The 25,640-nt window shown below is 45.4% G+C and overlaps 40 non-coding genes and 2 pseudogenes across 40 annotated transcripts; all 42 read left to right on the forward strand.

Annotated features, from left to right (window-relative positions):
• Positions 1–310: 310 nt before the first annotated feature.
• LOC139699418 (5S ribosomal RNA) lies at positions 311–429 on the forward strand. The gene has a single exon (XR_011703301.1). It is a non-coding gene; the product is annotated as a 5S ribosomal RNA (ribosomal RNA).
• Positions 430–818: 389 nt separating this feature from the next.
• On the forward strand, positions 819–937 carry LOC139699419 (5S ribosomal RNA). Its single transcript, XR_011703302.1, has one exon. It is a non-coding gene; the product is annotated as a 5S ribosomal RNA (ribosomal RNA).
• A 389-nt stretch (positions 938–1,326) lies between these two features.
• Positions 1,327–1,445, forward strand: LOC139699618 (5S ribosomal RNA). The gene has a single exon (XR_011703490.1). It is a non-coding gene; the product is annotated as a 5S ribosomal RNA (ribosomal RNA).
• A 389-nt stretch (positions 1,446–1,834) lies between these two features.
• LOC139699421 (5S ribosomal RNA) lies at positions 1,835–1,953 on the forward strand. The gene has a single exon (XR_011703304.1). It is a non-coding gene; the product is annotated as a 5S ribosomal RNA (ribosomal RNA).
• Positions 1,954–2,342: 389 nt separating this feature from the next.
• On the forward strand, positions 2,343–2,461 carry LOC139699422 (5S ribosomal RNA). Its single transcript, XR_011703305.1, has one exon. It is a non-coding gene; the product is annotated as a 5S ribosomal RNA (ribosomal RNA).
• Positions 2,462–2,850: 389 nt separating this feature from the next.
• LOC139699423 (5S ribosomal RNA) lies at positions 2,851–2,969 on the forward strand. The gene has a single exon (XR_011703306.1). It is a non-coding gene; the product is annotated as a 5S ribosomal RNA (ribosomal RNA).
• Positions 2,970–3,357: 388 nt separating this feature from the next.
• On the forward strand, positions 3,358–3,476 carry LOC139699424 (5S ribosomal RNA). Its single transcript, XR_011703307.1, has one exon. It is a non-coding gene; the product is annotated as a 5S ribosomal RNA (ribosomal RNA).
• Positions 3,477–3,865: 389 nt separating this feature from the next.
• On the forward strand, positions 3,866–3,984 carry LOC139699425 (5S ribosomal RNA). The gene has a single exon (XR_011703308.1). It is a non-coding gene; the product is annotated as a 5S ribosomal RNA (ribosomal RNA).
• Positions 3,985–4,373: 389 nt separating this feature from the next.
• LOC139699427 (5S ribosomal RNA) lies at positions 4,374–4,492 on the forward strand. The gene has a single exon (XR_011703310.1). It is a non-coding gene; the product is annotated as a 5S ribosomal RNA (ribosomal RNA).
• Positions 4,493–4,881: 389 nt separating this feature from the next.
• LOC139699428 (5S ribosomal RNA) lies at positions 4,882–5,000 on the forward strand. Its single transcript, XR_011703311.1, has one exon. It is a non-coding gene; the product is annotated as a 5S ribosomal RNA (ribosomal RNA).
• A 389-nt stretch (positions 5,001–5,389) lies between these two features.
• On the forward strand, positions 5,390–5,508 carry LOC139699429 (5S ribosomal RNA). Its single transcript, XR_011703312.1, has one exon. It is a non-coding gene; the product is annotated as a 5S ribosomal RNA (ribosomal RNA).
• Positions 5,509–5,897: 389 nt separating this feature from the next.
• On the forward strand, positions 5,898–6,016 carry LOC139699689 (5S ribosomal RNA). The gene has a single exon (XR_011703556.1). It is a non-coding gene; the product is annotated as a 5S ribosomal RNA (ribosomal RNA).
• A 389-nt stretch (positions 6,017–6,405) lies between these two features.
• On the forward strand, positions 6,406–6,524 carry LOC139699619 (5S ribosomal RNA). Its single transcript, XR_011703491.1, has one exon. It is a non-coding gene; the product is annotated as a 5S ribosomal RNA (ribosomal RNA).
• Positions 6,525–6,913: 389 nt separating this feature from the next.
• On the forward strand, positions 6,914–7,032 carry LOC139699430 (5S ribosomal RNA). The gene has a single exon (XR_011703313.1). It is a non-coding gene; the product is annotated as a 5S ribosomal RNA (ribosomal RNA).
• Positions 7,033–7,408: 376 nt separating this feature from the next.
• LOC139699432 (5S ribosomal RNA) lies at positions 7,409–7,527 on the forward strand. The gene has a single exon (XR_011703314.1). It is a non-coding gene; the product is annotated as a 5S ribosomal RNA (ribosomal RNA).
• Positions 7,528–7,916: 389 nt separating this feature from the next.
• Positions 7,917–8,035, forward strand: LOC139699433 (5S ribosomal RNA). Its single transcript, XR_011703315.1, has one exon. It is a non-coding gene; the product is annotated as a 5S ribosomal RNA (ribosomal RNA).
• A 389-nt stretch (positions 8,036–8,424) lies between these two features.
• On the forward strand, positions 8,425–8,543 carry LOC139699434 (5S ribosomal RNA). The gene has a single exon (XR_011703316.1). It is a non-coding gene; the product is annotated as a 5S ribosomal RNA (ribosomal RNA).
• A 389-nt stretch (positions 8,544–8,932) lies between these two features.
• LOC139699435 (5S ribosomal RNA) lies at positions 8,933–9,051 on the forward strand. The gene has a single exon (XR_011703317.1). It is a non-coding gene; the product is annotated as a 5S ribosomal RNA (ribosomal RNA).
• Positions 9,052–9,440: 389 nt separating this feature from the next.
• On the forward strand, positions 9,441–9,559 carry LOC139699620 (5S ribosomal RNA). Its single transcript, XR_011703492.1, has one exon. It is a non-coding gene; the product is annotated as a 5S ribosomal RNA (ribosomal RNA).
• A 389-nt stretch (positions 9,560–9,948) lies between these two features.
• On the forward strand, positions 9,949–10,067 carry LOC139699436 (5S ribosomal RNA). The gene has a single exon (XR_011703318.1). It is a non-coding gene; the product is annotated as a 5S ribosomal RNA (ribosomal RNA).
• Positions 10,068–10,456: 389 nt separating this feature from the next.
• Positions 10,457–10,575, forward strand: LOC139699437 (5S ribosomal RNA). The gene has a single exon (XR_011703319.1). It is a non-coding gene; the product is annotated as a 5S ribosomal RNA (ribosomal RNA).
• A 389-nt stretch (positions 10,576–10,964) lies between these two features.
• LOC139699439 (5S ribosomal RNA) lies at positions 10,965–11,083 on the forward strand. The gene has a single exon (XR_011703321.1). It is a non-coding gene; the product is annotated as a 5S ribosomal RNA (ribosomal RNA).
• A 389-nt stretch (positions 11,084–11,472) lies between these two features.
• On the forward strand, positions 11,473–11,591 carry LOC139699440 (5S ribosomal RNA). The gene has a single exon (XR_011703322.1). It is a non-coding gene; the product is annotated as a 5S ribosomal RNA (ribosomal RNA).
• A 389-nt stretch (positions 11,592–11,980) lies between these two features.
• Positions 11,981–12,099, forward strand: LOC139699441 (5S ribosomal RNA). Its single transcript, XR_011703323.1, has one exon. It is a non-coding gene; the product is annotated as a 5S ribosomal RNA (ribosomal RNA).
• Positions 12,100–12,488: 389 nt separating this feature from the next.
• LOC139699690 (5S ribosomal RNA) lies at positions 12,489–12,607 on the forward strand. The gene has a single exon (XR_011703557.1). It is a non-coding gene; the product is annotated as a 5S ribosomal RNA (ribosomal RNA).
• A 389-nt stretch (positions 12,608–12,996) lies between these two features.
• On the forward strand, positions 12,997–13,115 carry LOC139699621 (5S ribosomal RNA). Its single transcript, XR_011703493.1, has one exon. It is a non-coding gene; the product is annotated as a 5S ribosomal RNA (ribosomal RNA).
• Positions 13,116–13,504: 389 nt separating this feature from the next.
• Positions 13,505–13,623, forward strand: LOC139699442 (5S ribosomal RNA). The gene has a single exon (XR_011703324.1). It is a non-coding gene; the product is annotated as a 5S ribosomal RNA (ribosomal RNA).
• A 376-nt stretch (positions 13,624–13,999) lies between these two features.
• On the forward strand, positions 14,000–14,118 carry LOC139699443 (5S ribosomal RNA). The gene has a single exon (XR_011703325.1). It is a non-coding gene; the product is annotated as a 5S ribosomal RNA (ribosomal RNA).
• A 389-nt stretch (positions 14,119–14,507) lies between these two features.
• On the forward strand, positions 14,508–14,626 carry LOC139699444 (5S ribosomal RNA). The gene has a single exon (XR_011703326.1). It is a non-coding gene; the product is annotated as a 5S ribosomal RNA (ribosomal RNA).
• A 389-nt stretch (positions 14,627–15,015) lies between these two features.
• Positions 15,016–15,134, forward strand: LOC139699691 (5S ribosomal RNA). The gene has a single exon (XR_011703558.1). It is a non-coding gene; the product is annotated as a 5S ribosomal RNA (ribosomal RNA).
• Positions 15,135–15,523: 389 nt separating this feature from the next.
• LOC139699622 (5S ribosomal RNA) lies at positions 15,524–15,642 on the forward strand. The gene has a single exon (XR_011703494.1). It is a non-coding gene; the product is annotated as a 5S ribosomal RNA (ribosomal RNA).
• A 389-nt stretch (positions 15,643–16,031) lies between these two features.
• LOC139699445 (5S ribosomal RNA) lies at positions 16,032–16,150 on the forward strand. The gene has a single exon (XR_011703327.1). It is a non-coding gene; the product is annotated as a 5S ribosomal RNA (ribosomal RNA).
• A 376-nt stretch (positions 16,151–16,526) lies between these two features.
• Positions 16,527–16,645, forward strand: LOC139699446 (5S ribosomal RNA). The gene has a single exon (XR_011703328.1). It is a non-coding gene; the product is annotated as a 5S ribosomal RNA (ribosomal RNA).
• A 389-nt stretch (positions 16,646–17,034) lies between these two features.
• Positions 17,035–17,153, forward strand: LOC139699448 (5S ribosomal RNA). Its single transcript, XR_011703329.1, has one exon. It is a non-coding gene; the product is annotated as a 5S ribosomal RNA (ribosomal RNA).
• Positions 17,154–17,542: 389 nt separating this feature from the next.
• Positions 17,543–17,661, forward strand: LOC139699449 (5S ribosomal RNA). Its single transcript, XR_011703330.1, has one exon. It is a non-coding gene; the product is annotated as a 5S ribosomal RNA (ribosomal RNA).
• Positions 17,662–18,050: 389 nt separating this feature from the next.
• Positions 18,051–18,169, forward strand: LOC139699451 (5S ribosomal RNA). Its single transcript, XR_011703332.1, has one exon. It is a non-coding gene; the product is annotated as a 5S ribosomal RNA (ribosomal RNA).
• Positions 18,170–19,780: 1,611 nt separating this feature from the next.
• Positions 19,781–19,879, forward strand: LOC139699182 (5S ribosomal RNA; annotated as a pseudogene).
• A 386-nt stretch (positions 19,880–20,265) lies between these two features.
• LOC139699452 (5S ribosomal RNA) lies at positions 20,266–20,384 on the forward strand. The gene has a single exon (XR_011703333.1). It is a non-coding gene; the product is annotated as a 5S ribosomal RNA (ribosomal RNA).
• A 389-nt stretch (positions 20,385–20,773) lies between these two features.
• On the forward strand, positions 20,774–20,892 carry LOC139699453 (5S ribosomal RNA). Its single transcript, XR_011703334.1, has one exon. It is a non-coding gene; the product is annotated as a 5S ribosomal RNA (ribosomal RNA).
• A 389-nt stretch (positions 20,893–21,281) lies between these two features.
• Positions 21,282–21,400, forward strand: LOC139699454 (5S ribosomal RNA). Its single transcript, XR_011703335.1, has one exon. It is a non-coding gene; the product is annotated as a 5S ribosomal RNA (ribosomal RNA).
• A 3,557-nt stretch (positions 21,401–24,957) lies between these two features.
• Positions 24,958–25,056, forward strand: LOC139699183 (5S ribosomal RNA; annotated as a pseudogene).
• Positions 25,057–25,455: 399 nt separating this feature from the next.
• Positions 25,456–25,574, forward strand: LOC139699455 (5S ribosomal RNA). Its single transcript, XR_011703336.1, has one exon. It is a non-coding gene; the product is annotated as a 5S ribosomal RNA (ribosomal RNA).
• Positions 25,575–25,640: the final 66 nt, after the last annotated feature.

Here is a 25,640-nt window from a genome sequence, read left to right on the forward strand (position 1 = left end):
CAATGCCAGACATTGCATGCGTGATTTTGAATTGGTATGTTCCCTTTTGACACCATTCCATTTCATCTAGATGCGACCAGCTCTCTTGGGGCAATGCATTGGTGCTGTAGTAACCCGTATCTCTTCCACATTTATCCAAAGTTCGTTTTGAGATGGCAAATTACCTCCGTCTCCCGCCATCATATAGTATGGTCGTGGACGGCCCGATGTATGCAAGCCGTGGGCAAGAAAATAGACGTCGTGTCGCGTCGTTGCAAGTGTTTGCGGGCTTGATATTGCTAAAATAGTTGACTCGAGAGTGGTGGAAATTGCCAACGGCCATACCACGCTGAATACACCGGTTCTCGTCCGATCACCGAAGTTAAGCAGCATCGGGCCCGGATAGTACTTGGATGGGTGACCGCCTGGGAACACCGGGTGCCGTTGGCTTTCAATATTTTTTTTCCGAAACGAACGTATTTTGAGGCATTCTCTGATGTTTTAAATTTTTTTCAAATAATTTATTTTGCAATGCCAGACATTGCATGCGTGATTTTGAATTGGTATGTTCCCTTTTGACACCATTCCATTTCATCTAGATGCGACCAGCTCTCTTGGGGCAATGCATTGGTGCTGTAGTAACCCGTATCTCTTCCACATTTATCCAAAGTTCGTTTTGAGATGGCAAATTACCTCCGTCTCCCGCCATCATATAGTATGGTCGTGGACGGCCCGATGTATGCAAGCCGTGGGCAAGAAAATAGACGTCGTGTCGCGTCGTTGCAAGTGTTTGCGGGCTTGATATTGCTAAAATAGTTGACTCGAGAGTGGTGGAAATTGCCAACGGCCATACCACGCTGAATACACCGGTTCTCGTCCGATCACCGAAGTTAAGCAGCATCGGGCCCGGATAGTACTTGGATGGGTGACCGCCTGGGAACACCGGGTGCCGTTGGCTTTCAATATTTTTTTTCCGAAACGAACGTATTTTGAGGCATTCTCTGATGTTTTTAATTTTTTTCAAATAATTTATTTTGCAATGCCAGACATTGCATGCGTGATTTTGAATTGGTATGTTCCCTTTTGACACCATTCCATTTCATCTAGATGCGACCAGCTCTCTTGGGGCAATGCATTGGTGCTGTAGTAACCCGTATCTCTTCCACATTTATCCAAAGTTCGTTTTGAGATGGCAAATTACCTCCGTCTCCCGCCATCATATAGTATGGTCGTGGACGGCCCGATGTATGCAAGCCGTGGGCAAGAAAATAGACGTCGTGTCGCGTCGTTGCAAGTGTTTGCGGGCTTGATATTGCTAAAATAGTTGACTCGAGAGTGGTGGAAATTGCCAACGGCCATACCACGCTGAATTCACCGGTTCTCGTCCGATCACCGAAGTTAAGCAGCATCGGGCCCGGATAGTACTTGGATGGGTGACCGCCTGGGAACACCGGGTGCCGTTGGCTTTCAATATTTTTTTTCCGAAACGAACGTATTTTGAGGCATTCTCTGATGTTTTTAATTTTTTTCAAATAATTTATTTTGCAATGCCAGACATTGCATGCGTGATTTTGAATTGGTATGTTCCCTTTTGACACCATTCCATTTCATCTAGATGCGACCAGCTCTCTTGGGGCAATGCATTGGTGCTGTAGTAACCCGTATCTCTTCCACATTTATCCAAAGTTCGTTTTGAGATGGCAAATTACCTCCGTCTCCCGCCATCATATAGTATGGTCGTGGACGGCCCGACGTATGCAAGCCGTGGGCAAGAAAATAGACGTCGTGTCGCGTCGTTGCAAGTGTTTGCGGGCTTGATATTGCTAAAATAGTTGACTCGAGAGTGGTGGAAATTGCCAACGGCCATACCACGCTGAATACACCGGTTCTCGTCCGATCACCGAAGTTAAGCAGCATCGGGCCCGGATAGTACTTGGATGGGTGACCGCCTGGGAACACCGGGTGCCGTTGGCTTTCAATATTTTTTTTCCGAAACGAACGTATTTTGAGGCATTCTCTGATGTTTTTAATTTTTTTCAAATAATTTATTTTGCAATGCCAGACATTGCATGCGTGATTTTGAATTGGTATGTTCCCTTTTGACACCATTCCATTTCATCTAGATGCGACCAGCTCTCTTGGGGCAATGCATTGGTGCTGTAGTAACCCGTATCTCTTCCACATTTATCCAAAGTTCGTTTTGAGATGGCAAATTACCTCCGTCTCCCGCCATCATATAGTATGGTCGTGGACGGCCCGATGTATGCAAGCCGTGGGCAAGAAAATAGACGTCGTGTCGCGTCGTTGCAAGTGTTTGCGGGCTTGATATTGCTAAAATAGTTGACTCGAGAGTGGTGGAAAATGCCAACGGCCATACCACGCTGAATACACCGGTTCTCGTCCGATCACCGAAGTTAAGCAGCATCGGGCCCGGATAGTACTTGGATGGGTGACCGCCTGGGAACACCGGGTGCCGTTGGCTTTCAATATTTTTTTTCCGAAACGAACGTATTTTGAGGCATTCTCTGATGTTTTAAATTTTTTTCAAATAATTTATTTTGCAATGCCAGACATTGCATGCGTGATTTTGAATTGGTATGTTCCCTTTTGACACCATTCCATTTCATCTAGATGCGACCAGCTCTCTTGGGGCAATGCATTGGTGCTGTAGTAACCCGTATCTCTTCCACATTTATCCAAAGTTCGTTTTGAGATGGCAAATTACCTCCGTCTCCCGCCATCATATAGTATGGTCGTGGACGGCCCGATGTATGCAAGCCGTGGGCAAGAAAATAGACGTCGTGTCGCGTCGTTGCAAGTGTTTGCGGGCTTGATATTGCTAAAATAGTTGACTCGAGAGTGGTGGAAATTGCCAACGGCCATACCACGCTGAATACACCGGTTCTCGTCCGATCACCGAAGTTAAGCAGCATCGGGCCCGGATAGTACTTGGATGGGTGACCGCCTGGGAACACCGGGTGCCGTTGGCTTTCAATATTTTTTTTCCGAAAGAACGTATTTTGAGGCATTCTCTGATGTTTTAAATTTTTTTCAAATAATTTATTTTGCAATGCCAGACATTGCATGCGTGATTTTGAATTGGTATGTTCCCTTTTGACACCATTCCATTTCATCTAGATGCGACCAGCTCTCTTGGGGCAATGCATTGGTGCTGTAGTAACCCGTATCTCTTCCACATTTATCCAAAGTTCGTTTTGAGATGGCAAATTACCTCCGTCTCCCGCCATCATATAGTATGGTCGTGGACGGCCCGATGTATGCAAGCCGTGGGCAAGAAAATAGACGTCGTGTCGCGTCGTTGCAAGTGTTTGCGGGCTTGATATTGCTAAAATAGTTGACTCGAGAGTGGTGGAAATTGCCAACGGCCATACCACGCTGAATACACCGGTTCTCGTCCGATCACCGAAGTTAAGCAGCATCGGGCCCGGATAGTACTTGGATGGGTGACCGCCTGGGAACACCGGGTGCCGTTGGCTTTCAATATTTTTTTTCCGAAACGAACGTATTTTGAGGCATTCTCTGATGTTTTTAATTTTTTTCAAATAATTTATTTTGCAATGCCAGACATTGCATGCGTGATTTTGAATTGGTATGTTCCCTTTTGACACCATTCCATTTCATCTAGATGCGACCAGCTCTCTTGGGGCAATGCATTGGTGCTGTAGTAACCCGTATCTCTTCCACATTTATCCAAAGTTCGTTTTGAGATGGCAAATTACCTCCGTCTCCCGCCATCATATAGTATGGTCGTGGACGGCCCGATGTATGCAAGCCGTGGGCAAGAAAATAGACGTCGTGTCGCGTCGTTGCAAGTGTTTGCGGGCTTGATATTGCTAAAATAGTTGACTCGAGAGTGGTGGAAAATGCCAACGGCCATACCACGCTGAATACACCGGTTCTCGTCCGATCACCGAAGTTAAGCAGCATCGGGCCCGGATAGTACTTGGATGGGTGACCGCCTGGGAACACCGGGTGCCGTTGGCTTTCAATATTTTTTTTCCGAAACGAACGTATTTTGAGGCATTCTCTGATGTTTTAAATTTTTTTCAAATAATTTATTTTGCAATGCCAGACATTGCATGCGTGATTTTGAATTGGTATGTTCCCTTTTGACACCATTCCATTTCATCTAGATGCGACCAGCTCTCTTGGGGCAATGCATTGGTGCTGTAGTAACCCGTATCTCTTCCACATTTATCCAAAGTTCGTTTTGAGATGGCAAATTACCTCCGTCTCCCGCCATCATATAGTATGGTCGTGGACGGCCCGATGTATGCAAGCCGTGGGCAAGAAAATAGACGTCGTGTCGCGTCGTTGCAAGTGTTTGCGGGCTTGATATTGCTAAAATAGTTGACTCGAGAGTGGTGGAAATTGCCAACGGCCATACCACGCTGAATACACCGGTTCTCGTCCGATCACCGAAGTTAAGCAGCATCGGGCCCGGATAGTACTTGGATGGGTGACCGCCTGGGAACACCGGGTGCCGTTGGCTTTCAATATTTTTTTTCCGAAACGAACGTATTTTGAGGCATTCTCTGATGTTTTAAATTTTTTTCAAATAATTTATTTTGCAATGCCAGACATTGCATGCGTGATTTTGAATTGGTATGTTCCCTTTTGACACCATTCCATTTCATCTAGATGCGACCAGCTCTCTTGGGGCAATGCATTGGTGCTGTAGTAACCCGTATCTCTTCCACATTTATCCAAAGTTCGTTTTGAGATGGCAAATTACCTCCGTCTCCCGCCATCATATAGTATGGTCGTGGACGGCCCGATGTATGCAAGCCGTGGGCAAGAAAATAGACGTCGTGTCGCGTCGTTGCAAGTGTTTGCGGGCTTGATATTGCTAAAATAGTTGACTCGAGAGTGGTGGAAATTGCCAACGGCCATACCACGCTGAATACACCGGTTCTCGTCCGATCACCGAAGTTAAGCAGCATCGGGCCCGGATAGTACTTGGATGGGTGACCGCCTGGGAACACCGGGTGCCGTTGGCTTTCAATATTTTTTTTCCGAAACGAACGTATTTTGAGGCATTCTCTGATGTTTTTAATTTTTTTCAAATAATTTATTTTGCAATGCCAGACATTGCATGCGTGATTTTGAATTGGTATGTTCCCTTTTGACACCATTCCATTTCATCTAGATGCGACCAGCTCTCTTGGGGCAATGCATTGGTGCTGTAGTAACCCGTATCTCTTCCACATTTATCCAAAGTTCGTTTTGAGATGGCAAATTACCTCCGTCTCCCGCCATCATATAGTATGGTCGTGGACGGCCCGATGTATGCAAGCCGTGGGCAAGAAAATAGACGTCGTGTCGCGTCGTTGCAAGTGTTTGCGGGCTTGATATTGCTAAAATAGTTGACTCGAGAGTGGTGGAAAATGCCAACGGCCATACCACGCTGAATACACCGGTTCTCGTCCGATCACCGAAGTTAAGCAGCATCGGGCCCGGATAGTACTTGGATGGGTGACCGCCTGGGAACACCGGGTGCCGTTGGCTTTCAATATTTTTTTTCCGAAACGAACGTATTTTGAGGCATTCTCTGATGTTTTTAATTTTTTTCAAATAATTTATTTTGCAATGCCAGACATTGCATGCGTGATTTTGAATTGGTATGTTCCCTTTTGACACCATTCCATTTCATCTAGATGCGACCAGCTCTCTTGGGGCAATGCATTGGTGCTGTAGTAACCCGTATCTCTTCCACATTTATCCAAAGTTCGTTTTGAGATGGCAAATTACCTCCGTCTCCCGCCATCATATAGTATGGTCGTGGACGGCCCGATGTATGCAAGCCGTGGGCAAGAAAATAGACGTCGTGTCGCGTCGTTGCAAGTGTTTGCGGGCTTGATATTGCTAAAATAGTTGACTCGAGAGTGGAGGAAATTGCCATCGGCCATACCACGCTGAATACACCGGTTCTCGTCCGATCACCGAAGTTAAGCAGCATCGGGCCCGGATAGTACTTGGATGGGTGACCGCCTGGGAACACCGGGTGCCGTTGGCTTTCAATATTTTTTTTCCGAAACGAACGTATTTTGAGGCATTCTCTGATGTTTTTAATTTTTTTCAAATAATTTATTTTGCAATGCCAGACATTGCATGCGTGATTTTGAATTGGTATGTTCCCTTTTGACACCATTCCATTTCATCTAGATGCGACCAGCTCTCTTGGGGCAATGCATTGGTGCTGTAGTAACCCGTATCTCTTCCACATTTATCCAAAGTTCGTTTTGAGATGGCAAATTACCTCCGTCTCCCGCCATCATATAGTATGGTCGTGGACGGCCCGATGTATGCAAGCCGTGGGCAAGAAAATAGACGTCGTGTCGCGTCGTTGCAAGTGTTTGCGGGCTTGATATTGCTAAAATAGTTGACTCGAGAGTGGTGGAAATTGCCAACGGCCATACCACGCTGAATTCACCGGTTCTCGTCCGATCACCGAAGTTAAGCAGCATCGGGCCCGGATAGTACTTGGATGGGTGACCGCCTGGGAACACCGGGTGCCGTTGGCTTTCAATATTTTTTTTCCGAAACGAACGTATTTTGAGGCATTCTCTGAGGTTTTTAATTTTTTTCAAATAATTTATTTTGCAATGCCAGACATTGCATGCGTGATTTTGAATTGGTATGTTCCCTTTTGACACCATTCCATTTCATCTAGATGCGACCAGCTCTCTTGGGGCAATGCATTGGTGCTGTAGTAACCCGTATCTCTTCCACATTTATCCAAAGTTCGTTTTGAGATGGCAAATTACCTCCGTCTCCCGCCATCATATAGTATGGTCGTGGACGGCCCGATGTATGCAAGCCGTGGGCAAGAAAATAGACGTCGTGTCGCGTCGTTGCAAGTGTTTGCGGGCTTGATATTGCTAAAATAGTTGACTCGAGAGTGGTGGAAATTGCCAACGGCCATACCACGCTGAATACACCGGTTCTCGTCCGATCACCGAAGTTAAGCAGCATCGGGCCCGGATAGTACTTGGATGGGTGACCGCCTGGGAACACCGGGTGCCGTTGGCTTTCAATATTTTTTTTCCGAAACGAACGTATTTTGAGGCATTCTCTGATGTTTTTAATTTTTTTCAAATAATTTATTTTGCAATGCCAGACATTGCATGCGTGATTTTGAATTGGTATGTTCCCTTTTGACACCATTCCATTTCATCTAGATGCGACCAGCTCTCTTGGGGCAATGTATTGGTGCTGTAGTATCGTAATCTTCCACATTTATCCAAAGTTCGTTTTAAGATGGCAAATTACCTCCGTCTCCCGCCATCATATGGTCGTGGACGGCCCGATGTACTATATGCAAGCCGTGGGCAAGAAAATAGGCGTCGTTACAAGTGTTTGCGGGCTTGATATTGCTAAAATAGTTGACTCGAGAGTGGTGGAAATTGCCAACGGCCATACCACGCTGAATACACCGGTTCTCGTCCGATCACCGAAGTTAAGCAGCATCGGGCCCGGATAGTACTTGGATGGGTGACCGCCTGGGAACACCGGGTGCCGTTGGCTTTCAATATTTTTTTTCCGAAACGAACGTATTTTGAGGCATTCTCTGATGTTTTTAATTTTTTTCAAATAATTTATTTTGCAATGCCAGACATTGCATGCGTGATTTTGAATTGGTATGTTCCCTTTTGACACCATTCCATTTCATCTAGATGCGACCAGCTCTCTTGGGGCAATGCATTGGTGCTGTAGTAACCCGTATCTCTTCCACATTTATCCAAAGTTCGTTTTGAGATGGCAAATTACCTCCGTCTCCCGCCATCATATAGTATGGTCGTGGACGGCCCGATGTATGCAAGCCGTGGGCAAGAAAATAGACGTCGTGTCGCGTCGTTGCAAGTGTTTGCGGGCTTGATATTGCTAAAATAGTTGACTCGAGAGTGGTGGAAAATGCCAACGGCCATACCACGCTGAATACACCGGTTCTCGTCCGATCACCGAAGTTAAGCAGCATCGGGCCCGGATAGTACTTGGATGGGTGACCGCCTGGGAACACCGGGTGCCGTTGGCTTTCAATATTTTTTTTCCGAAACGAACGTATTTTGAGGCATTCTCTGATGTTTTTAATTTTTTTCAAATAATTTATTTTGCAATGCCAGACATTGCATGCGTGATTTTGAATTGGTATGTTCCCTTTTGACACCATTCCATTTCATCTAGATGCGACCAGCTCTCTTGGGGCAATGCATTGGTGCTGTAGTAACCCGTATCTCTTCCACATTTATCCAAAGTTCGTTTTGAGATGGCAAATTACCTCCGTCTCCCGCCATCATATAGTATGGTCGTGGACGGCCCGATGTATGCAAGCCGTGGGCAAGAAAATAGACGTCGTGTCGCGTCGTTGCAAGTGTTTGCGGGCTTGATATTGCTAAAATAGTTGACTCGAGAGTGGTGGAAATTGCCAACGGCCATACCACGCTGAATACACCGGTTCTCGTCCGATCACCGAAGTTAAGCAGCATCGGGCCCGGATAGTACTTGGATGGGTGACCGCCTGGGAACACCGGGTGCCGTTGGCTTTCAATATTTTTTTTCCGAAACGAACGTATTTTGAGGCATTCTCTGATGTTTTAAATTTTTTTCAAATAATTTATTTTGCAATGCCAGACATTGCATGCGTGATTTTGAATTGGTATGTTCCCTTTTGACACCATTCCATTTCATCTAGATGCGACCAGCTCTCTTGGGGCAATGCATTGGTGCTGTAGTAACCCGTATCTCTTCCACATTTATCCAAAGTTCGTTTTGAGATGGCAAATTACCTCCGTCTCCCGCCATCATATAGTATGGTCGTGGACGGCCCGATGTATGCAAGCCGTGGGCAAGAAAATAGACGTCGTGTCGCGTCGTTGCAAGTGTTTGCGGGCTTGATATTGCTAAAATAGTTGACTCGAGAGTGGTGGAAATTGCCAACGGCCATACCACGCTGAATACACCGGTTCTCGTCCGATCACCGAAGTTAAGCAGCATCGGGCCCGGATAGTACTTGGATGGGTGACCGCCTGGGAACACCGGGTGCCGTTGGCTTTCAATATTTTTTTTCCGAAACGAACGTATTTTGAGGCATTCTCTGATGTTTTTAATTTTTTTCAAATAATTTATTTTGCAATGCCAGACATTGCATGCGTGATTTTGAATTGGTATGTTCCCTTTTGACACCATTCCATTTCATCTAGATGCGACCAGCTCTCTTGGGGCAATGCATTGGTGCTGTAGTAACCCGTATCTCTTCCACATTTATCCAAAGTTCGTTTGGAGATGGCAAATTACCTCCGTCTCCCGCCATCATATAGTATGGTCGTGGACGGCCCGATGTATGCAAGCCGTGGGCAAGAAAATAGACGTCGTGTCGCGTCGTTGCAAGTGTTTGCGGGCTTGATATTGCTAAAATAGTTGACTCGAGAGTGGTGGAAATTGCCAACGGCCATACCACGCTGAATTCACCGGTTCTCGTCCGATCACCGAAGTTAAGCAGCATCGGGCCCGGATAGTACTTGGATGGGTGACCGCCTGGGAACACCGGGTGCCGTTGGCTTTCAATATTTTTTTTCCGAAACGAACGTATTTTGAGGCATTCTCTGATGTTTTTAATTTTTTTCAAATAATTTATTTTGCAATGCCAGACATTGCATGCGTGATTTTGAATTGGTATGTTCCCTTTTGACACCATTCCATTTCATCTAGATGCGACCAGCTCTCTTGGGGCAATGCATTGGTGCTGTAGTAACCCGTATCTCTTCCACATTTATCCAAAGTTCGTTTTGAGATGGCAAATTACCTCCGTCTCCCGCCGTCATATAGTATGGTCGTGGACGGCCCGACGTATGCAAGCCGTGGGCAAGAAAATAGACGTCGTGTCGCGTCGTTGCAAGTGTTTGCGGGCTTGATATTGCTAAAATAGTTGACTCGAGAGTGGTGGAAATTGCCAACGGCCATACCACGCTGAATACACCGGTTCTCGTCCGATCACCGAAGTTAAGCAGCATCGGGCCCGGATAGTACTTGGATGGGTGACCGCCTGGGAACACCGGGTGCCGTTGGCTTTCAATATTTTTTTTCCGAAACGAACGTATTTTGAGGCATTCTCTGATGTTTTTAATTTTTTTCAAATAATTTATTTTGCAATGCCAGACATTGCATGCGTGATTTTGAATTGGTATGTTCCCTTTTGACACCATTCCATTTCATCTAGATGCGACCAGCTCTCTTGGGGCAATGCATTGGTGCTGTAGTAACCCGTATCTCTTCCACATTTATCCAAAGTTCGTTTTGAGATGGCAAATTACCTCCGTCTCCCGCCATCATATAGTATGGTCGTGGACGGCCCGATGTATGCAAGCCGTGGGCAAGAAAATAGACGTCGTGTCGCGTCGTTGCAAGTGTTTGCGGGCTTGATATTGCTAAAATAGTTGACTCGAGAGTGGTGGAAAATGCCAACGGCCATACCACGCTGAATACACCGGTTCTCGTCCGATCACCGAAGTTAAGCAGCATCGGGCCCGGATAGTACTTGGATGGGTGACCGCCTGGGAACACCGGGTGCCGTTGGCTTTCAATATTTTTTTTCCGAAACGAACGTATTTTGAGGCATTCTCTGATGTTTTAAATTTTTTTCAAATAATTTATTTTGCAATGCCAGACATTGCATGCGTGATTTTGAATTGGTATGTTCCCTTTTGACACCATTCCATTTCATCTAGATGCGACCAGCTCTCTTGGGGCAATGCATTGGTGCTGTAGTAACCCGTATCTCTTCCACATTTATCCAAAGTTCGTTTTGAGATGGCAAATTACCTCCGTCTCCCGCCATCATATAGTATGGTCGTGGACGGCCCGATGTATGCAAGCCGTGGGCAAGAAAATAGACGTCGTGTCGCGTCGTTGCAAGTGTTTGCGGGCTTGATATTGCTAAAATAGTTGACTCGAGAGTGGTGGAAATTGCCAACGGCCATACCACGCTGAATACACCGGTTCTCGTCCGATCACCGAAGTTAAGCAGCATCGGGCCCGGATAGTACTTGGATGGGTGACCGCCTGGGAACACCGGGTGCCGTTGGCTTTCAATATTTTTTTTCCGAAACGAACGTATTTTGAGGCATTCTCTGATGTTTTAAATTTTTTTCAAATAATTTATTTTGCAATGCCAGACATTGCATGCGTGATTTTGAATTGGTATGTTCCCTTTTGACACCATTCCATTTCATCTAGATGCGACCAGCTCTCTTGGGGCAATGCATTGGTGCTGTAGTAACCCGTATCTCTTCCACATTTATCCAAAGTTCGTTTTGAGATGGCAAATTACCTCCGTCTCCCGCCATCATATAGTATGGTCGTGGACGGCCCGATGTATGCAAGCCGTGGGCAAGAAAATAGACGTCGTGTCGCGTCGTTGCAAGTGTTTGCGGGCTTGATATTGCTAAAATAGTTGACTCGAGAGTGGTGGAAATTGCCAACGGCCATACCACGCTGAATACACCGGTTCTCGTCCGATCACCGAAGTTAAGCAGCATCGGGCCCGGATAGTACTTGGATGGGTGACCGCCTGGGAACACCGGGTGCCGTTGGCTTTCAATATTTTTTTTCCGAAACGAACGTATTTTGAGGCATTCTCTGATGTTTTTAATTTTTTTCAAATAATTTATTTTGCAATGCCAGACATTGCATGCGTGATTTTGAATTGGTATGTTCCCTTTTGACACCATTCCATTTCATCTAGATGCGACCAGCTCTCTTGGGGCAATGCATTGGTGCTGTAGTAACCCGTATCTCTTCCACATTTATCCAAAGTTCGTTTTGAGATGGCAAATTACCTCCGTCTCCCGCCATCATATAGTATGGTCGTGGACGGCCCGATGTATGCAAGCCGTGGGCAAGAAAATAGACGTCGTGTCGCGTCGTTGCAAGTGTTTGCGGGCTTGATATTGCTAAAATAGTTGACTCGAGAGTGGTGGAAAATGCCAACGGCCATACCACGCTGAATACACCGGTTCTCGTCCGATCACCGAAGTTAAGCAGCATCGGGCCCGGATAGTACTTGGATGGGTGACCGCCTGGGAACACCGGGTGCCGTTGGCTTTCAATATTTTTTTTCCGAAACGAACGTATTTTGAGGCATTCTCTGATGTTTTTAATTTTTTTCAAATAATTTATTTTGCAATGCCAGACATTGCATGCGTGATTTTGAATTGGTATGTTCCCTTTTGACACCATTCCATTTCATCTAGATGCGACCAGCTCTCTTGGGGCAATGCATTGGTGCTGTAGTAACCCGTATCTCTTCCACATTTATCCAAAGTTCGTTTTGAGATGGCAAATTACCTCCGTCTCCCGCCATCATATAGTATGGTCGTGGACGGCCCGATGTATGCAAGCCGTGGGCAAGAAAATAGACGTCGTGTCGCGTCGTTGCAAGTGTTTGCGGGCTTGATATTGCTAAAATAGTTGACTCGAGAGTGGTGGAAATTGCCATCGGCCATACCACGCTGAATACACCGGTTCTCGTCCGATCACCGAAGTTAAGCAGCATCGGGCCCGGATAGTACTTGGATGGGTGACCGCCTGGGAACACCGGGTGCCGTTGGCTTTCAATATTTTTTTTCCGAAACGAACGTATTTTGAGGCATTCTCTGATGTTTTTAATTTTTTTCAAATAATTTATTTTGCAATGCCAGACATTGCATGCGTGATTTTGAATTGGTATGTTCCCTTTTGACACCATTCCATTTCATCTAGATGCGACCAGCTCTCTTGGGGCAATGCATTGGTGCTGTAGTAACCCGTATCTCTTCCACATTTATCCAAAGTTCGTTTTGAGATGGCAAATTACCTCCGTCTCCCGCCATCATATAGTATGGTCGTGGACGGCCCGATGTATGCAAGCCGTGGGCAAGAAAATAGACGTCGTGTCGCGTCGTTGCAAGTGTTTGCGGGCTTGATATTGCTAAAATAGTTGACTCGAGAGTGGTGGAAATTGCCAACGGCCATACCACGCTGAATTCACCGGTTCTCGTCCGATCACCGAAGTTAAGCAGCATCGGGCCCGGATAGTACTTGGATGGGTGACCGCCTGGGAACACCGGGTGCCGTTGGCTTTCAATATTTTTTTTCCGAAACGAACGTATTTTGAGGCATTCTCTGAGGTTTTTAATTTTTTTCAAATAATTTATTTTGCAATGCCAGACATTGCATGCGTGATTTTGAATTGGTATGTTCCCTTTTGACACCATTCCATTTCATCTAGATGCGACCAGCTCTCTTGGGGCAATGCATTGGTGCTGTAGTAACCCGTATCTCTTCCACATTTATCCAAAGTTCGTTTTGAGATGGCAAATTACCTCCGTCTCCCGCCATCATATAGTATGGTCGTGGACGGCCCGATGTATGCAAGCCGTGGGCAAGAAAATAGACGTCGTGTCGCGTCGTTGCAAGTGTTTGCGGGCTTGATATTGCTAAAATAGTTGACTCGAGAGTGGTGGAAATTGCCAACGGCCATACCACGCTGAATACACCGGTTCTCGTCCGATCACCGAAGTTAAGCAGCATCGGGCCCGGATAGTACTTGGATGGGTGACCGCCTGGGAACACCGGGTGCCGTTGGCTTTCAATATTTTTTTTCCGAAACGAACGTATTTTGAGGCATTCTCTGATGTTTTTAATTTTTTTCAAATAATTTATTTTGCAATGCCAGACATTGCATGCGTGATTTTGAATTGGTATGTTCCCTTTTGACACCATTCCATTTCATCTAGATGCGACCAGCTCTCTTGGGGCAATGTATTGGTGCTGTAGTATCGTAATCTTCCACATTTATCCAAAGTTCGTTTTAAGATGGCAAATTACCTCCGTCTCCCGCCATCATATGGTCGTGGACGGCCCGATGTACTATATGCAAGCCGTGGGCAAGAAAATAGGCGTCGTTACAAGTGTTTGCGGGCTTGATATTGCTAAAATAGTTGACTCGAGAGTGGTGGAAATTGCCAACGGCCATACCACGCTGAATACACCGGTTCTCGTCCGATCACCGAAGTTAAGCAGCATCGGGCCCGGATAGTACTTGGATGGGTGACCGCCTGGGAACACCGGGTGCCGTTGGCTTTCAATATTTTTTTTCCGAAACGAACGTATTTTGAGGCATTCTCTGATGTTTTTAATTTTTTTCAAATAATTTATTTTGCAATGCCAGACATTGCATGCGTGATTTTGAATTGGTATGTTCCCTTTTGACACCATTCCATTTCATCTAGATGCGACCAGCTCTCTTGGGGCAATGCATTGGTGCTGTAGTAACCCGTATCTCTTCCACATTTATCCAAAGTTCGTTTTGAGATGGCAAATTACCTCCGTCTCCCGCCATCATATAGTATGGTCGTGGACGGCCCGATGTATGCAAGCCGTGGGCAAGAAAATAGACGTCGTGTCGCGTCGTTGCAAGTGTTTGCGGGCTTGATATTGCTAAAATAGTTGACTCGAGAGTGGTGGAAAATGCCAACGGCCATACCACGCTGAATACACCGGTTCTCGTCCGATCACCGAAGTTAAGCAGCATCGGGCCCGGATAGTACTTGGATGGGTGACCGCCTGGGAACACCGGGTGCCGTTGGCTTTCAATATTTTTTTTCCGAAACGAACGTATTTTGAGGCATTCTCTGATGTTTTTAATTTTTTTCAAATAATTTATTTTGCAATGCCAGACATTGCATGCGTGATTTTGAATTGGTATGTTCCCTTTTGACACCATTCCATTTCATCTAGATGCGACCAGCTCTCTTGGGGCAATGCATTGGTGCTGTAGTAACCCGTATCTCTTCCACATTTATCCAAAGTTCGTTTTGAGATGGCAAATTACCTCCGTCTCCCGCCATCATATAGTATGGTCGTGGACGGCCCGATGTATGCAAGCCGTGGGCAAGAAAATAGACGTCGTGTCGCGTCGTTGCAAGTGTTTGCGGGCTTGATATTGCTAAAATAGTTGACTCGAGAGTGGTGGAAATTGCCATCGGCCATACCACGCTGAATACACCGGTTCTCGTCCGATCACCGAAGTTAAGCAGCATCGGGCCCGGATAGTACTTGGATGGGTGACCGCCTGGGAACACCGGGTGCCGTTGGCTTTCAATATTTTTTTTCCGAAACGAACGTATTTTGAGGCATTCTCTGATGTTTTTAATTTTTTTCAAATAATTTATTTTGCAATGCCAGACATTGCATGCGTGATTTTGAATTGGTATGTTCCCTTTTGACACCATTCCATTTCATCTAGATGCGACCAGCTCTCTTGGGGCAATGCATTGGTGCTGTAGTAACCCGTATCTCTTCCACATTTATCCAAAGTTCGTTTTGAGATGGCAAATTACCTCCGTCTCCCGCCATCATATAGTATGGTCGTGGACGGCCCGATGTATGCAAGCCGTGGGCAAGAAAATAGACGTCGTGTCGCGTCGTTGCAAGTGTTTGCGGGCTTGATATTGCTAAAATAGTTGACTCGAGAGTGGTGGAAATTGCCAACGGCCATACCACGCTGAATTCACCGGTTCTCGTCCGATCACCGAAGTTAAGCAGCATCGGGCCCGGATAGTACTTGGATGGGTGACCGCCTGGGAACACCGGGTGCCGTTGGCTTTCAATATTTTTTTTCCGAAACGAACGTATTTTGAGGCATTCTCTGAGGTTTTTAATTTTTTTCAAATAATTTATTTTGCAATGCCAGACATTGCATGCGTGATTTTGAATTGGTATGTTCCCTTTTGACACCATTCCATTTCATCTAGATGCGACCAGCTCTCTTGGGGCAATGCATTGGTGCTGTAGTAACCCGTATCTCTTCCACATTTATCCAAAGTTCGTTTTGAGATGGCAAATTACCTCCGTCTCCCGCCATCATATAGTATGGTCGTGGACGGCCCGATGTATGCAAGCCGTGGGCAAGAAAATAGACGTCGTGTCGCGTCGTTGCAAGTGTTTGCGGGCTTGATATTGCTAAAATAGTTGACTCGAGAGTGGTGGAAATTGCCAACGGCCATACCACGCTGAATACACCGGTTCTCGTCCGATCACCGAAGTTAAGCAGCATCGGGCCCGGATAGTACTTGGATGGGTGACCGCCTGGGAACACCGGGTGCCGTTGGCTTTCAATATTTTTTTTCCGAAACGAACGTATTTTGAGGCATTCTCTGATGTTTTTAATTTTTTTCAAATAATTTATTTTGCAATGCCAGACATTGCATGCGTGATTTTGAATTGGTATGTTCCCTTTTGACACCATTCCATTTCATCTAGATGCGACCAGCTCTCTTGGGGCAATGTATTGGTGCTGTAGTATCGTAATCTTCCACATTTATCCAAAGTTCGTTTTAAGATGGCAAATTACCTCCGTCTCCCGCCATCATATGGTCGTGGACGGCCCGATGTACTATATGCAAGCCGTGGGCAAGAAAATAGGCGTCGTTACAAGTGTTTGCGGGCTTGATATTGCTAAAATAGTTGACTCGAGAGTGGTGGAAATTGCCAACGGCCATACCACGCTGAATACACCGGTTCTCGTCCGATCACCGAAGTTAAGCAGCATCGGGCCCGGATAGTACTTGGATGGGTGACCGCCTGGGAACACCGGGTGCCGTTGGCTTTCAATATTTTTTTTCCGAAACGAACGTATTTTGAGGCATTCTCTGATGTTTTTAATTTTTTTCAAATAATTTATTTTGCAATGCCAGACATTGCATGCGTGATTTTGAATTGGTATGTTCCCTTTTGACACCATTCCATTTCATCTAGATGCGACCAGCTCTCTTGGGGCAATGCATTGGTGCTGTAGTAACCCGTATCTCTTCCACATTTATCCAAAGTTCGTTTTGAGATGGCAAATTACCTCCGTCTCCCGCCATCATATAGTATGGTCGTGGACGGCCCGATGTATGCAAGCCGTGGGCAAGAAAATAGACGTCGTGTCGCGTCGTTGCAAGTGTTTGCGGGCTTGATATTGCTAAAATAGTTGACTCGAGAGTGGTGGAAAATGCCAACGGCCATACCACGCTGAATACACCGGTTCTCGTCCGATCACCGAAGTTAAGCAGCATCGGGCCCGGATAGTACTTGGATGGGTGACCGCCTGGGAACACCGGGTGCCGTTGGCTTTCAATATTTTTTTTCCGAAACGAACGTATTTTGAGGCATTCTCTGATGTTTTTAATTTTTTTCAAATAATTTATTTTGCAATGCCAGACATTGCATGCGTGATTTTGAATTGGTATGTTCCCTTTTGACACCATTCCATTTCATCTAGATGCGACCAGCTCTCTTGGGGCAATGCATTGGTGCTGTAGTAACCCGTATCTCTTCCACATTTATCCAAAGTTCGTTTTGAGATGGCAAATTACCTCCGTCTCCCGCCATCATATAGTATGGTCGTGGACGGCCCGATGTATGCAAGCCGTGGGCAAGAAAATAGACGTCGTGTCGCGTCGTTGCAAGTGTTTGCGGGCTTGATATTGCTAAAATAGTTGACTCGAGAGTGGTGGAAATTGCCAACGGCCATACCACGCTGAATACACCGGTTCTCGTCCGATCACCGAAGTTAAGCAGCATCGGGCCCGGATAGTACTTGGATGGGTGACCGCCTGGGAACACCGGGTGCCGTTGGCTTTCAATATTTTTTTTCCGAAACGAACGTATTTTGAGGCATTCTCTGATGTTTTAAATTTTTTTCAAATAATTTATTTTGCAATGCCAGACATTGCATGCGTGATTTTGAATTGGTATGTTCCCTTTTGACACCATTCCATTTCATCTAGATGCGACCAGCTCTCTTGGGGCAATGCATTGGTGCTGTAGTAACCCGTATCTCTTCCACATTTATCCAAAGTTCGTTTTGAGATGGCAAATTACCTCCGTCTCCCGCCATCATATAGTATGGTCGTGGACGGCCCGATGTATGCAAGCCGTGGGCAAGAAAATAGACGTCGTGTCGCGTCGTTGCAAGTGTTTGCGGGCTTGATATTGCTAAAATAGTTGACTCGAGAGTGGTGGAAATTGCCAACGGCCATACCACGCTGAATACACCGGTTCTCGTCCGATCACCGAAGTTAAGCAGCATCGGGCCCGGATAGTACTTGGATGGGTGACCGCCTGGGAACACCGGGTGCCGTTGGCTTTCAATATTTTTTTTCCGAAACGAACGTATTTTGAGGCATTCTCTGATGTTTTTAATTTTTTTCAAATAATTTATTTTGCAATGCCAGACATTGCATGCGTGATTTTGAATTGGTATGTTCCCTTTTGACACCATTCCATTTCATCTAGATGCGACCAGCTCTCTTGGGGCAATGCATTGGTGCTGTAGTAACCCGTATCTCTTCCACATTTATCCAAAGTTCGTTTTGAGATGGCAAATTACCTCCGTCTCCCGCCATCATATAGTATGGTCGTGGACGGCCCGATGTATGCAAGCCGTGGGCAAGAAAATAGACGTCGTGTCGCGTCGTTGCAAGTGTTTGCGGGCTTGATATTGCTAAAATAGTTGACTCGAGAGTGGTGGAAATTGCCAACGGCCATACCAAAGACAGTAATAAACATCCTATCCGACGACTGTCAACATTCAAAAGATCTGCTAAAGGCGGCATGGGGTGCACCAGGGCAGGATAGACTGCTGATGAAAACTATCAGGAAAGTTAAGGACTTAGTAGAAAAGATGCCGAGAGGAGTGACAGCCACCACCAAGTGCCTTTACCGACAACTCAGAAGCGACGACAACCACCGAATCAACATCGAAAAGCACATCCTATCGGTAAATTGGAAGAGAGTGTGGAAGAACATCAACGAAATAGCCATGACCCTAAGGACAAAGAGCGTCCTATTCCTATTCGCAAACTATATAGTGACCACCCAGCAAGTGAAACAAAACATGTATCTAACAAGCAGGAACGAATGCGAATACTGTGACAAAGCCGACACACAAGACCACAGGGTGTTCGAATGCACCATCTCAAGGAGGAGGTGGTGCCTAATAAAAAGAACATTTAGAGAATTAAACACCTTTGGAGAAAAGGAGATAGGAAATAGGAATATGATGATTCTGGATTTCAACATCTTTCCCCGCGTGAAAATGGAAACAATGTGCTGGCTGATTGGACAGCACCTTCTTACGGTACACAAGTGGGTTAAAATAGATATAGAAAGTTGGTGGGAACAAGTGAAAAAAGAGAGCAAAAACCTACCGGGCCGATTACAGCCATATTGGAAGAAAGTAGAACAAATGGTAAAAAAAGAAGTCATGAAAGAATAACAAGTTTAAAGAAAATTGGTCTTGGACTCAATGTAAACTGTCATGTATGCAAGGAAATATATTACCGATAACAAGTATGTGAATAAAGGGAATACGTTCAATAAATAAGAGCAGATAATAATGTAAACAATGTATCATTAATGTTTAACTGTGAAAAAAAGACGCAAAGGGGATGTTTAAAAAAAAAATTTGACTATTTATAATTGGCTTGATTTCATTGTAATCATTTTGTTCCCTATAAAGGATCTTGTATTGTTAATTCAAGTAAGGAAAATGTTCCCTAAGTTATGTGACGGTGAACACTTTCCGAATGCTTATAGTTCATAAGTGGTTCATACTTATATCATCCTTTGTTTAGAATTGTTCAATTGTGAAAATGTTCAATCTGTGGTCTTATGCACGCTTAAGATGGTGCACATGGTGTTAAATAACTATGTCTGTGAATGGAAATACATGCAATATAAAAAAAAAAAAAAAAAAATACCACGCTGAATACACCGGTTCTCGTCCGATCACCGAAGTTAAGCAGCATCGGGCCCGGATAGTACTTGGATGGGTGACCGCCTGGGAACACCGGGTGCCGTTGGCTTTCAATATTTTTTTTCCGAAACGAACGTATTTTGAGGCATTCTCTGATGTTTTTAATTTTTTTCAAATAATTTATTTTGCAATGCCAGACATTGCATGCGTGATTTTGAATTGGTATGTTCCCTTTTGACACCATTCCATTTCATCTAGATGCGACCAGCTCTCTTGGGGCAATGTATTGGTGCTGTAGTATCGTAATCTTCCACATTTATCCAAAGTTCGTTTTAAGATGGCAAATTACCTCCGTCTCCCGCCATCATATGGTCGTGGACGGCCCGATGTACTATATGCAAGCCGTGGGCAAGAAAATAGGCGTCGTTACAAGTGTTTGCGGGCTTGATATTGCTAAAATAGTTGACTCGAGAGTGGTGGAAATTGCCAACGGCCATACCACGCTGAATACACCGGTTCTCGTCCGATCACCGAAGTTAAGCAGCATCGGGCCCGGATAGTACTTGGATGGGTGACCGCCTGGGAACACCGGGTGCCGTTGGCTTTCAATATTTTTTTTCCGAAACGAACGTATTTTGAGGCATTCTCTGATGTTTTTAATTTTTTTCAAATAATTTATTTTGCAATGCCAGACATTGCATGCGTGATTTTGAATTGGTATGTTCCCTTTTGACACCATTCCATTTCATCTAGATGCGACCAGCTCTCTTGGGGCAATGCATTGGTGCTGTAGTAACCCGTATCTCTTCCACATTTATCCAAAGTTCGTTTTGAGATGGCAAATTACCTCCGTCTCCCGCCATCATATAGTATGGTCGTGGACGGCCCGATGTATGCAAGCCGTGGGCAAGAAAATAGACGTCGTGTCGCGTCGTTGCAAGTGTTTGCGGGCTTGATATTGCTAAAATAGTTGACTCGAGAGTGGTGGAAAATGCCAACGGCCATACCACGCTGAATACACCGGTTCTCGTCCGATCACCGAAGTTAAGCAGCATCGGGCCCGGATAGTACTTGGATGGGTGACCGCCTGGGAACACCGGGTGCCGTTGGCTTTCAATATTTTTTTTCCGAAACGAACGTATTTTGAGGCATTCTCTGATGTTTTTAATTTTTTTCAAATAATTTATTTTGCAATGCCAGACATTGCATGCGTGATTTTGAATTGGTATGTTCCCTTTTGACACCATTCCATTTCATCTAGATGCGACCAGCTCTCTTGGGGCAATGCATTGGTGCTGTAGTAACCCGTATCTCTTCCACATTTATCCAAAGTTCGTTTTGAGATGGCAAATTACCTCCGTCTCCCGCCATCATATAGTATGGTCGTGGACGGCCCGATGTATGCAAGCCGTGGGCAAGAAAATAGACGTCGTGTCGCGTCGTTGCAAGTGTTTGCGGGCTTGATATTGCTAAAATAGTTGACTCGAGAGTGGTGGAAATTGCCAACGGCCATACCACGCTGAATACACCGGTTCTCGTCCGATCACCGAAGTTAAGCAGCATCGGGCCCGGATAGTACTTGGATGGGTGACCGCCTGGGAACACCGGGTGCCGTTGGCTTTCAATATTTTTTTTCCGAAACGAACGTATTTTGAGGCATTCTCTGATGTTTTAAATTTTTTTCAAATAATTTATTTTGCAATGCCAGACATTGCATGCGTGATTTTGAATTGGTATGTTCCCTTTTGACACCATTCCATTTCATCTAGATGCGACCAGCTCTCTTGGGGCAATGCATTGGTGCTGTAGTAACCCGTATCTCTTCCACATTTATCCAAAGTTCGTTTTGAGATGGCAAATTACCTCCGTCTCCCGCCATCATATAGTATGGTCGTGGACGGCCCGATGTATGCAAGCCGTGGGCAAGAAAATAGACGTCGTGTCGCGTCGTTGCAAGTGTTTGCGGGCTTGATATTGCTAAAATAGTTGACTCGAGAGTGGTGGAAATTGCCAACGGCCATATCCTCCTATGCGGTTCTTCCAGTGGCATGCTCCGACCACTGCGCAGTTATTATATCGGTCGATGGATCCCAAAGCAGGACGAGGCATCAGCCAAGGAAAAAGGAGTGGAGGATGAACGTCGAGCTGCTATATGAGAAAGACACCAGAGCCATACTGAAAGAAAACATCCAGCGATGGGAGGAAAGCTGGAGAGGATTGGATCCAAGCGAAAGGTGGGAAAACTCCAAAGTAAAAATAAGAAACCTTTTCGCACAACTGCACAGGGAGAGAGCCGAAGAAATCAGGGAAACCATGGCTTTTTACAGAGAAGCGCTCGAGGAGAGCCTAAAGACGAGAGAAAGGGAACGGAGCAACTGGGGGGAGATAAAAGAACTAAAAAGGAAAATCTTCGGAATGGAAGAGGAAAGGGCGAAAATATCAACATGGCACAGAAGCAAAATATGTTTGCCAGAAGAACATGCCTCGGTGTATTATCTGGGGAGGAGGTTAAAGGATTGCGCCAACAACTTACTCAAAAACGGCATTTTGAACGAGAACGGAACGAGGTTAAAAGAAGAGAGAGAAATCATAGAGCATGTATGCCACCATTTTGAGACTCTCCTTTCTGGGGAGGACACATCACTCAAGGAAGAGACAGAAAATCTCACGCCACTCCCCCAACTGCCAGTGGAGGTGGCAGAGAGGATGGCGGAAAGAATCACAAGGGAGGAGTGCGAGGATGCTATGAGATGGCTCCCCAAGGGGAGGTCCCCGGGTACCGACGGTATCCCTTTTGAATTCTACGTAGAATTCTGGGAAGAGCTGAAGGATTTAATCATTCCAGCGATAGAGAACATCCTCCAAAATGGCACCCTCACCACGACCCAAAGAGAGGGGAAAATTGTCCTAGTGCCGAAAAGAAAAGAGCCAAGGAGCCTAAATGACTACAGACCCATCACCCTCCTCAACGCCGATTACAAGGTAGTAGCTAAAATCGTTAAAACCAGACTCAACGAAGCCGTGGAAAAGATAATCGGGCCAGACCAACACATAGTAGGAAAGGGGAGGAACATTGTAACGGCGCTGACAACGATCAGAGACGCAATCGCGAGCCACGAGAGCAGGCAGGGCGCGGGCCTTAAACTGGTAGCGGTAGATATTGAGAAGGCTTTCGACAGGGTGAACATAAACCACGTATTGAACACATTAAAGAGGATGGGATTCCCCGAAAAGTTTTTGAATACAATAAAAATGTTCACGAACAACATCACGTCGAAAGTAAAATTGAGCGCGGGGGCCGAAACAAAGTCGTTCCCCGTGAGAAGATCAATCAGACAAGGCTGTCCGCTTTCGATGCTTCTGTTCTCTATATCACTGGAGCCCCTGCTACATAGTCTTCGCAGAAACATTAAAGGAATCCCGGCGGGGAACGGAAAAGTGTCCGCGGTGGCTTATGCGGACGACGTAACGATCTTCGCCCAAGATCAAGCGGAAATTCATGTAATAGGGAAATCATTAAAGGAATATGAGGAGGAAAGCGGGCAAAAAGTAAACATGGAAAAGACAAAGGCCTTGACAATAAAAGACGCCGACTTCACCGCGACCAGTGAATGGAAAGAGGTGACCTCGATGGACATTCTGGGCATTCCATGGAGTAGGACTTCCACGGAGACGACAAACGCAGTATGGGAAAAGGCAACGAGAATGATAAAAGGAACATTAGCGCAATTGAGAGACAGGGACCTAAACATACATCAGAAAGTCCTTGCGATAAACGCATTGTTATTATCCAAGGCATGGTACGCCGCACTGATTTTCCCGTTGCCAGAAAAACATGGGGCTCTATTGACGAAAATAGCAACGCAATACCTTTGGGGAGGGCATTTGCTAAGAGTAGCAAAGAGCCAGGCCTGTCTACCCAAGGGGAAGGGGGGCCTAGGGCTGATCGACGTGCGGGACAAAGCCCTGGCACTCTATGCAAAGACAGTAATAAACATCCTATCCGACGACTGTCAACATTCAAAAGATCTGCTAAAGGCGGCATGGGGTGCACCAGGGCAGGATAGACTGCTGATGAAAACTATCAGGAAAGTTAAGGACTTAGTAGAAAAGATGCCGAGAGGAGTGACAGCCACCACCAAGTGCCTTTACCGACAACTCAGAAGCGACGACAACCACCGAATCAACATCGAAAAGCACATCCTATCGGTAAATTGGAAGAGAGTGTGGAAGAACATCAACGAAATAGCCATGACCCTAAGGACAAAGAGCGTCCTATTCCTATTCGCAAACTATATAGTGACCACCCAGCAAGTGAAACAAAACATGTATCTAACAAGCAGGAACGAATGCGAATACTGTGACAAAGCCGACACACAAGACCACAGGGTGTTCGAATGCACCATCTCAAGGAGGAGGTGGTGCCTAATAAAAAGAACATTTAGAGAATTAAACACCTTTGGAGAAAAGGAGATAGGAAATAGGAATATGATGATTCTGGATTTCAACATCTTTCCCCGCGTGAAAATGGAAACAATGTGCTGGCTGATTGGACAGCACCTTCTTACGGTACACAAGTGGGTTAAAATAGATATAGAAAGTTGGTGGGAACAAGTGAAAAAAGAGAGCAAAAACCTACCGGGCCGATTACAGCCATATTGGAAGAAAGTAGAACAAATGGTAAAAAAAGAAGTCATGAAAGAATAACAAGTTTAAAGAAAATTGGTCTTGGACTCAATGTAAACTGTCATGTATGCAAGGAAATATATTACCGATAACAAGTATGTGAATAAAGGGAATACGTTCAATAAATAAGAGCAGATAATAATGTAAACAATGTATCATTAATGTTTAACTGTGAAAAAAAGACGCAAAGGGGATGTTTAAAAAAAATTTGACTATTTATAATTGGCTTGATTTCATTGTAATCATTTTGTTCCCTATAAAGGATCTTGTATTGTTAATTCAAGTAAGGAAAATGTTCCCTAAGTTATGTGACGGTGAACACTTTCCGAATGCTTATAGTTCATAAGTGGTTCATACTTATATCATCCTTTGTTTAGAATTGTTCAATTGTGAAAATGTTCAATCTGTGGTCTTATGCACGCTTAAGATGGTGCACATGGTGTTAAATAACTATGTCTGTGAATGGAAATACATGCAATAAAAAAAAAAAAATACCACGCTGAATACACCGGTTCTCGTCCGATCACCGAAGTTAAGCAGCATCGGGCCCGGATAGTACTTGGATGGGTGACCGCCTGGGAACACCGGGTGCCGTTGGCTTTCAATATTTTTTTTCCGAAACGAACGTATTTTGAGGCATTCTCTGATGTTTTTAATTTTTTTCAAATAATTTATTTTGCAATGCCCGACATTGCATGCGTGATTTTGAATTGGTATGTTCCCTTTTGACACCATTCCATTTCATCTAGATGCGACCAGCTCTCTTGGGGCAATGCATTGGTGCTGTAGTAACCCGTATCTCTTCCACATTTATCCAAAGTTCGTTTTGAGATGGCAAATTACCTCCGTCTCCCGCCATCATATAGTATGGTCGTGGACGGCCCGATGTATGCAAGCCGTGGGCAAGAAAATAGACGTCGTGTCGCGTCGTTGCAAGTGTTTGCGGGCTTGATATTGCTAAAATAGTTGACTCGAGAGTGGTGGAAATTGCCAACGGCCATACCACGCTGAATACACCGGTTCTCGTCCGATCACCGAAGTTAAGCAGCATCGGGCCCGGATAGTACTTGGATGGGTGACCGCCTGGGAACACCGGGTGCCGTTGGCTTTCAATATTTTTTTTCCGAAACGAACGTATTTTGAGGCATTCTCTGATGTTTTAAATTTTTTTCAA

This window comes from Hetaerina americana, unplaced genomic scaffold, assembly GCF_022747635.1.
Source record: "Hetaerina americana unplaced genomic scaffold, ioHetAmer1.1.p SCAF_9, whole genome shotgun sequence".
In the NCBI taxonomy this organism is placed as follows: domain Eukaryota; kingdom Metazoa; phylum Arthropoda; class Insecta; order Odonata; family Calopterygidae; genus Hetaerina; species Hetaerina americana.